The 13,194-nt window shown below is 43.3% G+C and overlaps 1 long non-coding RNA gene across 2 annotated transcripts in view; it reads right to left on the bottom strand.

Annotated features, from left to right (window-relative positions):
- LOC126365951 (uncharacterized) overlaps positions 1–11,660 on the bottom strand; it is a 172,273-nt gene extending 160,613 nt beyond the window's left edge. The window contains exon 1 of one of the 2 annotated variants that reach the window (XR_007566280.1): positions 11,584–11,660. This is a non-coding gene — a long non-coding RNA (uncharacterized LOC126365951). Of the gene's footprint in view, positions 1–11,544 lie in introns of both variants that reach the window. The other variant, XR_007566276.1, reaches the window with a different exon arrangement.
- Between the last annotated feature and the right edge of the window lie 1,534 nt (positions 11,661–13,194).

Raw genomic sequence — 13,194 nt, 5'->3', positions numbered from 1 at the left:
ATTCTCCGAATGCGCTCAGTTGGGAATAGATCCCAAGTTAGGGTTTGGCAAGCACGTAGGCAATCAGTAGGAACTCTTACCAGGTGCGGACGGGAATTATCTCGCCCAGTATAGCAGTCCATGGAGGGCAACAACACTTGGCGAAGAATATCATTGCGTGCTGTCAGGGTACCGCGGCTGACGACTAAAGGAACCCTGGTGTAAAAGGAAATGGCGTCCCGGACCATCACTCCCGGTTTTCGAGCCGTATGGCGGGCGGCAGTCAGTTTAGTATCCCAACATTGTCCGGAGCGTCTCTAGACTCGTCTTACCTGGTCATCGGGGCTGATTTCGAAGCGGGACAACGGCCCGACAACTACATGTGATGGTCTAGGCTACCAGTCCTACTGATAGCAGCACCCCCTTGCTTGTCATTTGCGGCACCCTTACAGTACAGCCCTATTGTCGCCGGCCAAGTCGCCGAATCTGTCTCCAACTGAGAGCGTTGGGAACATTATGGACAGGCCTCCCAAACCATCTCGGGATTTTGACGATCTAATGCCCTAATAGGATAGAATTTGGCACGATACCTCTCAGGAGGACATCCAACAACTCTCATCAATCAGTGCCAACCAATTTGCTCAATTTGTTATTCTCTCGAATAAACCATCCAACTTTTTCGAAATTGTAATCATTTATTTGTCTATACATGTGCATCACATCTACCGATTTCCATCCATTTCGTGCTTCCTGGAGTAAGACAGTCAGGGTCCTTCGCGGAGACCCAGCTGTGGTCCGTCTCTTACGAAAGCCCAGAGGCGGCCACGTGTACTGGAAGGGCGGTGAAGTCACGGCCGCGTAACCGGAGCCCGGCCACCTGCTCCGAGAGCGCCCGCAGTTTAGCCGTCTGTGTAGCGTTGTGTTTCACGGGCGGCGATAGCAAGGCTCTGCAGAGGCCACTTCTGTTTCGCTAAATGCTCTCCACCTGGTGATTGTATCGCGTGTCCTCTCTGTAACGCTAGAGCTCACCCGTGACCGCCCTGAAACCGGACGCCTGCGGTTAGCGGCCAACGGGCGAGATGCACAGCTACTCACATGGACTGTTGGATCGGAGTCCCGTGCTTTCCACACCAAAACCGGCTACTTGAAGTGAGAATCCGCGTGCCTCTGAGTCTTTTCTTATGAGCAACTTGATGGGCAAATTGATGGCTGATTATTTGACGACCGTCGGCAACTTAGCGTACAGGATGAAGAAGAAATACCGTACTTAGCAGTCGTCATGTGTTTCCTTACCCCAGTTCAAGACATAAGTGTATCTATCAAAACCTAATCCCTCTAACAGATTTAATAGAAACGCTGTGGCAACGTTGTAACTGCGTGTAGTATGGCCAAGAATAGGTAGCACGAAGTCTGCACTACGCCGCAGATGTACTATGACCTCAGTGAGACGAAGCAATGTCGAGGGGAACGCATATACAGAATCGTCCGTGTTTAGTCGCATTCGCGCCAAAATTTCTTTTTTTTCAGTTAAAACAATCAAATAGTATCAAATTTACACCTCCACGCTGCAGTATTTATTGTATTTCATTCTGTTACTATTACCTTTATTTAAACACTAAGATGCAACATGAACTTCTTACAGACGTAAACGATCGCTTTGTTGCGACCATGACGTATATAAAGCCAATATAAAATAATATCGGATACAGGAACATCTTCTGTAGTCAATGTGGTACAGAAAAAAAGATAGGTAGGTTATGTTAGATTGCACATTATACAGTACGACGCACAATAGTTCCATTCTGTACATTTGCGTCCAGGCTTATCTTCACAGAGCCGGTATATATAAGTACGAGCAACGTTCACTTACCTGCCATTTGCAAACACTTCGCTACTCGCTTGATCATATTTTGCTGGACCCTGCGCAACACACACGCAACCACCGTTGCCGAAGCGGCATGCACGTGAGCAATGGACATCTAAGGGTGGAGTACCATAAACTTGTTCCTTTAACTGCATTAAGGTCCGGGGAATGTGGAGGCCACAACACTGGACCTCCACAACCAAGGCATTTCCTTGGAAACGCTTCATGTAAATAGTTCCTCAAATTCATTCCGAAGTAGGGCGATGCACCACCACGCTGAAACCATAGCTGTCGTCGAACACGAAGTGGAACGTTTCCTAATGTGTCACACAAAGCACGGCAAAGACTCGTACAATGCAGGGGCGCATTCAACTTGTGCGGCAATAGGTAAGGGCCCAAAGGCACTCCTTCCACGATTCCCGTCCACAGGTTTATACCAAAGCGCGCTTCAGAGCCACGTTCAAGCGTACATGTGGGTTGTGTTTCAACCAATAATAGCTACTTCGATACGATAGCGCAGAGCCTGTGTTGTTAAGTGGAGCGATACAATGTTCCCTCGGAGCAATGCATCGTTCTTCTTAATAACAGAACCACGGCAATCTCGTACTCGTATTTATCCACCAATACCGTTAAGCGACTTTCAATTAAAATGTCTACCCCTGTATGGGAACTACATAACGTCGATACGAGTAAACTTGTGACGCAGGAACGACGACATGTGGAAGTCTGGTCTGGCCTTGGGGCGAGCACGGATAGCCAAATGGTTAAGGCAACTGTCGGCGTAAAGCGGGAAAGCCAGATTAGAGTCCCGTTCCGACACAAATTTTCCAGTTAAAATAAGTGAGTTTTCTTTGGCTACCGGCGTATGACCTGTTTCATTCTCCCAAAACCTTTTCCGAGGTGAAGTTCTTTGCATTTGGGAGTGTTTCTACAATTCCCGTTGTGATTGTAAGAGTGCAAGTAATATACATGGGTGCCCGTCGTTGAGTCCCACTTCTTTTGGTAAATCCGCATGCGGCCATCAATAAAGCCGAGTGTTTTGCTGGCTGTTTCGAGGAGTTTACAAATTTTTGAGTATGAGGATTGTGCAGCTTTTTTTCATACTCTGTTACGTCTAATCCACATTCATTTGACGATTTTGTTAACTGGTCTCTAGCTACACGGAGCAGCATCTATTTCCAGATGAACCATCCTACAACTCTTCGCTATTAAGGTGTCTCTTACTTTCTCCATCATGGATTTGGAATTGTTGTTGTTGTGTACTTCAGTCCTGAGACTGGTTTGATGCAGCTCTCCATGCTAATATATCCTGTGCAAGCTGCTTCATCTCCCAGTACCTACTGCAACCTACATCCTTCTGAATCTGCTTAGTGTATTCATCTCTTGGTCTCCCTCTACGATTTTTACCCTCCACGCTGCCCTTCAATGCTAAATTTCTGATCCCTTGATGCCACAGGACATGTCCTGACAACCGATCCCTTCTTCTAGTCAAGTCGTTCCACAAACTTCTCTTCTACCCAATCCTATTCAGTACCTCCTCTTTAGTAACGTGATCTACCCACCTAATCTTCATCATTCTTCGGTAGCACCACATTTCTTAAGCTTCTATTCTCTTCTTGTCCAAACTATTTATTGTCCATGTTTCACTTCCATACATGGCTACACTCCATACAAATACTTTCAGAAACGACTTCCTGCCACTTAAATCTATACTCGATGTTAACAAATTTCTCTTCTTCAGAAACGATTTCCTTGCCATTGCCAGTCTACTTCGACCATCATCAGTTATTTTGCTCCCCAAATTGCAAAACTCCTTTACTACTTAAAGTGTCTCATTTCCTAATCTAACTCCCTCAGCATCACCCGACTTAATTCAACTACATTCCATTATCCTCGTTTTGCTTTTGATGATGTTCATCTTATATCCTCCTTTCAAGACACTGTCCATTCCATTCAACCGTTCTTCCAAGTCCTTTGCTGTCTCTGACAGAATTACAATGTCATCGGCGAACCTCAAAGTTTTTATTTCTTCTCCCTGGATTTTAACACCTACTCCAAATTTTACTTTTGTTTCATTTACTGCTTGCTCAATATACAGATTGAATAACATAAGGGACAGGCTACAACCCTGTCTCACTCCCTTCCCAATCACTGCTTTCCTTTCATGCCCCTCGACTCTTATAACTGCCATCTGTTTTCTGTACAAATAGTAAATAGCCTTTCGCTCCCTGTATTTTACCCCTGCCGCCTTTAGAATTTGAAAGAGAGTATTCCAGTCAACATTGTCAAAAGCTGTCTCTAAGTCCACAAATGCTAGAAACGTAGGTTTGCCTTTCCTTAATCTTTCTTCTAAGATAAGTCGTAAGGTCAGTATTGCCTCACGTGTTACAACATTTCTACAGAATCCAAACTGATCTTCCGCGAGGTCGGCTTCTGCCAGTTTTTACATTCGTCTGTCAAGAATTCGTGTCAGTATTTTGCAGCTGTGACTTATTAAACTGATAGTTCGGTAATTTACACATTTGTCAACACCTGCTTTCTTTGGTATTGGAATTATTATATTCTTCTTGAAGTCTGAGGGTATTTCGCCTGTCTCGTACATCTTACTCACCAGATGGTAGAGTTTTGTCAGGACTGGCTCTCCGAAGGCCGTCAGTAGTTCTAATGGAATGTTGTCTACTCTCGGGGCCTTATTTCGACTCAGGTCTTTCAGTGCTCTGTCAAACTCTTCACGTAGCATCGTATCTCCCATTTCTTCTTCATCTACATACTCTTCCATTTCCACAATATTGTCCTCAAGTACATCGCCCTGATATAGACCCTCTATATACTCCTTCCACCTTTCTGCTTTCCCCTCTTTGCTTAGAACTGGGTTTCCATCTGAGCTCTTGCTATTCATACAGGTGGCTCTCTTTTCTCCAAAGGTCTCTTTAATTTTCCTGTAGCCTGTATCTATCTTACCCCTAGTGCGATAAGCCTCCACACCCTTACATTTGTCCTCTAGCCTTTCCTGCTTAGCCATTTTGCTCTTTCTGTCGATCTCATTTTTGAGATGTTTGTATTCCTTTTTGCCTGCTTCATTTACTGCATTTTTATATTTTCTCCTTTCATCAATTAAATTCAATATTTCTTCTGTTACCCAAGAAGATCTACTAGCCCTCGTCTTTTTACCTACTTGATCCTCTGCTGCCTTCACTACTTCATCCCCCAGAGCTACCCATTCGTCTTCTACTGTATTTCTTTCCCCCATTCCTATCAATTGTTCCCTTATGCTCTCCCTGAAACTCTGTACACCCTCTGGTTTAGTGAGTTTATCCAGGCCCCATCTCCTTAAATTCCCACCTTTTTACAATTTTTTCAGTTTTAATCTGCAGTTCATAACGAATAGATTGTGGTCAGAGTCCACATCTGCCCCTGGAAATGTTTTACAATTTAAAACCTGGTTCCTAAATCTCTGTCTTACCATTATATAATCTATCTGAAACCTGTCAGTGTCTCCAGGCTTCGTCCATGTATACAATCTTCTTTTATGACTCTTGAACCAAGTGTTAGCTATGATTAAGTTGTGCTCTGTGCAAAATTCTACCATTCGGCTTCCTCTTTCATTCCTTACCCCCAGTCCATATTCACCTACTACGTTTCCTTCTCTCCTTTTTCCTACTGTCGATTTCCACTCACCCATGACTATTAAATTTTCCTCTCCCTTCTCTACCTGAATAATTTCTTTTATCGCATCATACATTTCTTCGTCATCTGTAGAGCTAGCTGGCATAAAACTTGTACTACTGTGGTAAGCATGGGCTTCGTGTCTATCTTGGCCACAATAACACGTTCACTATGCTGTTTGTAGTAGCTTACTCGCACTTCTATTTTTTTTATTCATTATTAAACCTACTCCTGCATTACCCCTATTTGATTTTGTATTTATAACCCTGTATTCACCTGACCAGAAGTCTTATTCCTCCTGCCACCGAACTTCACTAATTCCCTCTATATCTACCTTTAACCTATCCATTTCCCTTTTTAAATTTTCTAACCTACCTGCCCGATTAAGGGATCTGACATTCCACGCTCCGATCCATAGAACGCCAGTTTTCTTTCTCCTGATAACAACGTCCTTCTGAGTAGTCCCTGCCCGGAGATCCGAATGGGGGACTATTTTACTTCCGGAATATTTTACTCAAGAGGACGCCATCATCATTTAACCATACAGTAAAGCTGCATGTCCTCGGGAAAAATTACAGCTGTAGTTTCCCCTTGCTCTCAGCCGTTCGCAGTACCACAACAGCAAGGCTGTTTTGGTTAGTGTTACAATGCCAGATCACTCAATCATCCAGACTGTTGCCCCTGCAACTACTGAAAAGGCTGCTGCCCCTCTTCAGGAACCACACGTTTGTCTGGCCTCTCAACAGATACCCTTCCGTTGTGGTTGCACCTACGGTACGGTTATCTGTATCGTTGAGGCACGCAGGTCTCCCCACCAACGGCAAGGTCCATGGTTCATTGGGGGGGGGGGGGGGGGGGGCTGCAGTTTAACTTCCAGTATCCCTTCCCCATTAAAGTGGACTCGGGTAAGATTTTTATTGCTTGGTGGTCCGAGAAGCCGACAGGGTTACTTATAAAGTACAGTACATTTATTCCTGTTGCGGTATAAAATCTGTTCCGTTCGAGGCTGACATTGGAGATACGTACGTATAGTGGGATCAGGTGATGGCCATTCAATCTTTGACGTCTATGGGCTTTAGTTTTAAATTATGTTATTTGAGGGGCCGAAATTGAGGATGGATATTTTGTGTCTGTCGATCTTACAGCATAATTAAAATCTTTCCTTTTTACTGGTCTCACAAAATCTGGGATACGGACATTGAAAAACTTCTCTACTAGTCCGGTTATTTGTTCCTGATGAGGCATAAAGGTTTAATATTCTTATTTCATTTAGTTTGGCTTTGATAACGCGTCCTGCGGTTGCTTTTCTAAGTTCTCTAATTCCATTTCTATTTTGGCTAAATTGCAGCAACCCCTACCGCTAGAACCGCCATTTTGTACACAGTGTATCGCTACTGTAGATTCATCCCCTCGCAAGCTACTTGCCGAAGGAACGAAATGTCCACGTCATCAGTTTTTAAAAAATTCCCTAGAATCCTCATCCTTTCTTTCACTTGTTATTCCCTAGATAAAAAATGGTTCAAATGGCTCTGAGCGCTATGCGACTTAACTTCTGAGGTCATCAGTCGCCTAGAGCTTAAAACAAATTAAACCTAACTAACCTAAGGACATCACACACATCCATGCCCGAGGCAGGATTCGAACCTGCGACCGTAGAGGTCGCTCGACTCCAGAGTGGAGCGCCTAGAACCGCACGGCCACTCCGGCCGGCTATTCCCTAGATACGTGAGCACTGTCCACTGCAAGCTATTTATCAGTTTCCATGTCCATTCATATTTCCGCAGTTACCTGTCTCGTCCGGATTCGCTTCCAGGAAGTTCTCTTTCCATTTCTCCTGTCTCGCCGTCTTGGTGGTCTCTTGCCGCACCTTTCATATATTTCCGACGTGCCACATTTAGATTTGGTTTGGCTTGCACTCCCGGCGCCTTCTTACCACTGTGAGATTATATAGCCTTCTGGTTCCAAAATACTTCCCCTTGCTACCTCAATTGTGTGTTTTGCGGATCGTGTGATGACACTGAAAGCTGTTTCCGCACAATCATCTATCTTATTTTCGTTTTGACATTCTCCAGTCACAGCTGCTGCGGTTTCACTCAGCTGTTCCTGTGTCGTTGCCTGGCCTGTTGTTTCCTGCAGTGGTTGGTGTTTACTTTCCTGCTGTAGACTGCTCGAGAGGCTCGTCACATTTGGTTTCCAGGGTTAAAGAATACCTGTGTCCGCGTGAGTTTGCACCCAATCTCGAGTCCACTCTGCATTCAAAAATGGTTCAAATGGCTCTAAGCACTATGGGACTTAGCATCTAAGGTCATTAGTCCCCAAGAACTTAGAACTACTTAAACCTAGCCAACCTAAAGACATCACACCCATTCATGCCCGAGGCAGGATTCGAACCTGCGACCGTAGCAGTCGCGGGGTTCCGAACTGAAGCGCCTAGAACCGCTCGGCCACCCCGGCCGGCCCACCCTGTATTACTGGAACGTTATCAGGCTTCTCTTTCCTGGGTATCTGTGCTGATTTTTCTTCGTGGTCTTCTTCGGATCTCGTACTGCCTTCTTCTAATGGCATTTTCCTGTTGTTCTGATTTCGATGAAGACAAGAAAGACTTTCGTTTTTCCGTGTCTGTTTGGTTTTCTTGCTTTTAAATTGAAATGTCATGGTTTCTGTAACTGTTTTCCCGAAAAACAGTTGCAGACTGGTCTTTATCTGTTTCAATCTTTTGATCGTTGTCTGAGTTCCTGTGCACTTCATTTGTTGCTGGTCTCTTGTTCAAGGGTGGGAATTCCCCGTCAGCTAAACTAGGCGACAGGCCAATGGATTCCATGTGAGTATTCTCGGTGCATCCTGTCGCAGTAGTGTAAGGATGCTCAGATAGCACCCGTTAAGGGAGAATAATTGCACTTGGTAGGGTAATTTAAATTATTCAGTTTGTTTTACGTACACTGAATCGTTATTTCTTCAGTTATCAACCAGTATCTACACAAATACAAAAATGTTATCTCAAAAGGAGTGTTCAGTCTTTTTGAAATCTGTACCTTCTGTCTGGTTTCCCAATCCGTACGACATAAAGCTTTAGTCCTACTTAGGGTAAGAAGTAAGCGACGTCATAATAAATCCAGAGAATAATGTAACAAAACGTCACAATAACACACTATAAATTGCCAACGTAACGTTACTTCCATAGTTACACATAATGAAATTGCACACAGAAAACAAAATATAAATCCTTCACAAATAAACTTCTTAAATTGGCGTGTCGAAAATCAATTGATATGAGCACAGACAGTACAGAAATATTTCTTAATTTTACTTCCCATAGTAGCGCAACCTTTACACTTCATACACTGGATCAACTGTTCTTCCCATCTTCCTTACATAGTTGACATAAGCAGTCCCCTCCGTCCTCTATTTTTTAATTCTTTATGTGTCTCTTTTGTTATAGGATCGTGCACAGCAACGCGGGACATGAGACAAAGTATTCAAGTAAGATTTTACTTTCTAGGTATTAATTTTGGTGAGTTTTGCAGTATTGTTTTCGGGTTCACGTTGGTGAGGCATTGTAGAAGGTACAGACTGTTCATTGAGTGATGTTACAATGTTAAGGAGCCTCCCAGATTTTCGCTTTATTGCTTCAGTTCCACCAACTGATTCTTGGTCTGACTGATCAACAATATGTACAGCAGCACCTACAAAGTCCTCTTCTTTGATGACATTTCTGCCACATGTCCTCAAGCCTGTTGCCTTAAAACCATTTAATGCTTATCCATCAAAACAGATCTGTGATATGTATTATCCAGCAGTTCTGCTATATACGCTTGTCGGAAGACGCTGCCTGGATTTGAATGGAGGGACGAAGATGCCGCTTCATAGTAACTATTTTTCAGAACTTTAAAGAATGATGTGTCCAATGGCTGTAAATGAGGAGTCGTATGAGCCGGAAATGATAGTATAATTATACCATAATCATGAGCCTCTAAATCTTTGGTGTGTGTTTTTTGTCCATCCAATAAAAACAAAAATGGTTCAAATGGCTCTGAGCACTATGGGACTTAACATCTGAGGTCATCAGTCCCCTAGAACAGAGAACTACTTAAACCTAACTAACATAAGGACGTCACACACATCCATGCCCGAGGCAGGATTCAAACCTGCGACCGTAGCGGTCGCGCGGTTCCAGACTGACGCGCCTGAAACCGCTCGGCCACTCCGGCCGGCTCCATCAAATAAAAGAATAATTTGTTTCTGGTCGGTTTTTTCTACTTCTGTATATTTTATGAAATAGTCTAGCCATCGGACAAATAGTTCTGATGTTATCCATCCACTTGTCGAGCATCCAAATGCTTGTTTGGTGGAGATCTCTTTTTTAAGCCATCATTCGCTCTGCTGCGCTTAAATATTAACATAGGAGGTATGATTTCCCCTGTTGCATTCACTGCACATACACATGTCTTTGTAAGACCCCTTCCTCCACTTGAGGTTGCGCTCACTTAGTGTTTGCCTTCCTGGGAAATTGCTTGAGACGGTTTCTGAACTGTGGATAGTACGGTTTCATCTACGTCATATATATGGTCAGCACAAAACTTATGTTTATGTATTATTTTTATCTACTCTTTCCTGATATTTATAAAAAAAATTCATTAACACGCTCTTTATTAAACCCCTTCGCTTATACCATAGACATTGCTTTGGGAACTTGCAAGGACGAAGTGGGATGATCTTTCATAAATCGTAGTATCATTTTTTGCCTGCTATTTTTTTTTCTTTATTGAAGCAACGCAGTAGATGATATTTATAAGAAAATTGGTAGGCAAGTTTTATTAATTCAATAACAGTTACTCCGAAGAAACCAGACTGCAAATTACTTATATCCTGTGCTAATTCATCTTACATCTCTGCAGTCATATCAATCGGTCTTCCAAATTTTGATGTTTTATTTAAACCCTTCAAACGACGACCCAATGTGGGTTTTGGTATATCTTCTACATGCTTCATTAAATCCAATTTCGCCATTCCAATGTTTCCATATACTCCTTCGATCCAGGTTATCACAAATTCATGGAAGAGCTAAGACCTAGGTTGTAACATCAATCATTATTTGCCAAGTAATACACATTTATTACACAAACTTTTTAAAAAAGACACAATAACAAAACACAACGATAGCAAAATGATATCAGCAAACACAATGGTTTTAGATTACAGACCAAAATATTACACGGTACTTTAAGAGAGCTGAAAAATTTAAAGACAGGTTCTTATAAGGTCAAACGTAATCACCGAAGCCTAACAACAGACGTTTGCTCCAACCGACTACCGTCTTCCTCGTTCCTGGTCACTGTCCGTTCCGCCTCAAACATCTCAAACAGGAAGACGCAGCTCAAGATTGCTACCCGGAGACCAGAGGGAAAACGAAACAGAGATATAATCTAAAGGCCGCAATCGATATAAGCCAACACGGCTCATTCTTTTGCTTTCACTAATAAGTGCACTCTCTTCGTCATAATGATCAACTGAAACAAAAATTTTTAGTCGGCATGTAATTTCCATCAGTCGTACCGGTACGATTAACGAATTCTCCACAGGTACGAATTAAGTAGTGAGATCTCTACCGTTTCAAACTAGAACTACAGGCATAACTTTAAAGTTTTCTGCCGTTTGATAATGCTTAAATTAATGGCAGAGTACACTAAAATGGACATGACACAAAATAATTAGTTTATCATCATATTCTTCTCTGAAATTGCTTACAAATGAGCGAGAGAATTTTACAAAAAAGAGTCAAGCAAACCCACTTGTTAATTATTTTTCCGTCACGACAGCAGTAGTGTGCTCACTTGTTTTTGCTTGCTCGCCCGGCTGTTTAGTTCATTTTTACACCGCCTGATGTAGCATTTCATAAACCATGGGATCAGATATTAGTGGAGTATCACTTAGGCTGTGGTACGACTAAAGCAATTTAGCAAACTTCAAGGAATAAGTTGTTGTGCCTCCAGTCTTACAATACACAACGACGATGAACAAGAAGTATCACTACTTACAAGTTGGGTGGCTGCGCCAGGAACGCAATATACACGTACCGTACGTAACGCTTGTTTACGTAACCAGCCAGCCACAACACGGAGCGCCGCACCGCACGTCCACACACGCTGAGCACCGGGCAGCGACTGCTTCCTACTCAGAGAGCGACGACGGCGGGCACGGTAGTGCATGGTGACACACGTTCCTCTGTACATTCCGATGTGCTGCACGATGTGACAGTGCTCCCAGCTGCTCCATTTCATACATATGTTTTGAGAATGCTCCCGATCTCATTTTGCCAGATAAACTTTTGTCATGCTCCCAGCTGCTCCATTTCATACATGTGTTTTCAGAATGCACCCGATCTCATTTTGCTAAATAAACTTCTGTCACGAATCAGGATGAGGAATCGCATGCCGACCTCCAACTGCAGTATTTTGTCTTCCCCCTCTATATATAGGTTTATAATTCTCAAATGAAGACTTGGCGGTTATTCGATCTGTTCGAGGAAATCTGTAAAACGGTAAAGGTAAAGATGCGAGACTTCGTCTAACATGATCCAATCACATGAGTGAGAATGCGATTGGTCATAGCAATTCTACAGTTCCAGCAGTGTTTCATAGAACGCACGTCAAGCATATTATAATTACCACCGAGATTTACGATTTTACTATCCCCTTAATTAAAAAATTAGACCGTGAATGCATCAGACTACCCATTGCCGTGTTACATTGAATATATTGCAAGCAAATACAGTTGTAGAATCACACTTTTGCTTGTGTTTGCAGGATTTTAAAACTGTAATTTTAAAAGAGAAGAAAAAACATTGACGATATTGGATGTATGACAGCGGTATTGCTAGCCGTACATCTTACAGAACTGCTTGTGTATGTGTATGTGTGTGTGTGTGTGTGTGTGTGTGTGTGTGTGTGTGTGTGTGTGTCTGTTCCACATCTCCTCCTAAACCACTGGGCCGATTTTAGCCAAATTTGGTACATATATTTCTTTCTGTCTTTCTTTCTTTCACTGGTGCCATGTCCCGCGCTGACGCAGGGTCGGCATTGTTAGGGACGGATTTGGCAAGGTTGGGATGAAGGGGTGGCCGGATGCCCATCCTGCCGCCACCCCGTACCCCCTGGGACGGAAGTGCTGTACCCCTACTGTCTGCGTCGAGTGTAATTAATGGAAAAGTGTTTTCGTGTTCAAATGATGCGAGTCGTGTAACTGAGGCGGAACGTGGAGACCAGCCCAGTGTTCACCTAGCGGGATGTGGAGAACCGCCTAAAAACCACATCCAGGCTAGTCGGCACACCGCCCTCGTCGTTAATCCGCCGGGCACATTCGATCCGGGGCCAGCGCGCTTACCCGAATCCAGGAAGTAGCGCGTTAGCGTTCTCGGCTACCCTGGCGGGTCGTATTTGGTACATATATCCCAAAGCACAAATGGCAACAATCGCTGTGCGGTTACGAAACACCCAACTTTCATACTTCAGGAGCTAAGATATCATAGACAAAGAATGCGTAAAAACTGCTGCAGCATCCATGACGTTTCAATTTATTACTTCTGTGTTACTAACTATGCAGGTAATAAATTTTCCAGATATTATGCACATACGCCGCTAAAAACACCTACAAAATTATATCCTGGTACCACACATAGTTCAGGAGAT

This window comes from Schistocerca gregaria, chromosome 1, assembly GCF_023897955.1.
Source record: "Schistocerca gregaria isolate iqSchGreg1 chromosome 1, iqSchGreg1.2, whole genome shotgun sequence".
NCBI classification, from domain to species: domain Eukaryota; kingdom Metazoa; phylum Arthropoda; class Insecta; order Orthoptera; family Acrididae; genus Schistocerca; species Schistocerca gregaria.
Note: the sequence above shows the minus strand (reverse complement) of the source record. Positions and strands in the feature narration are given on the sequence as shown.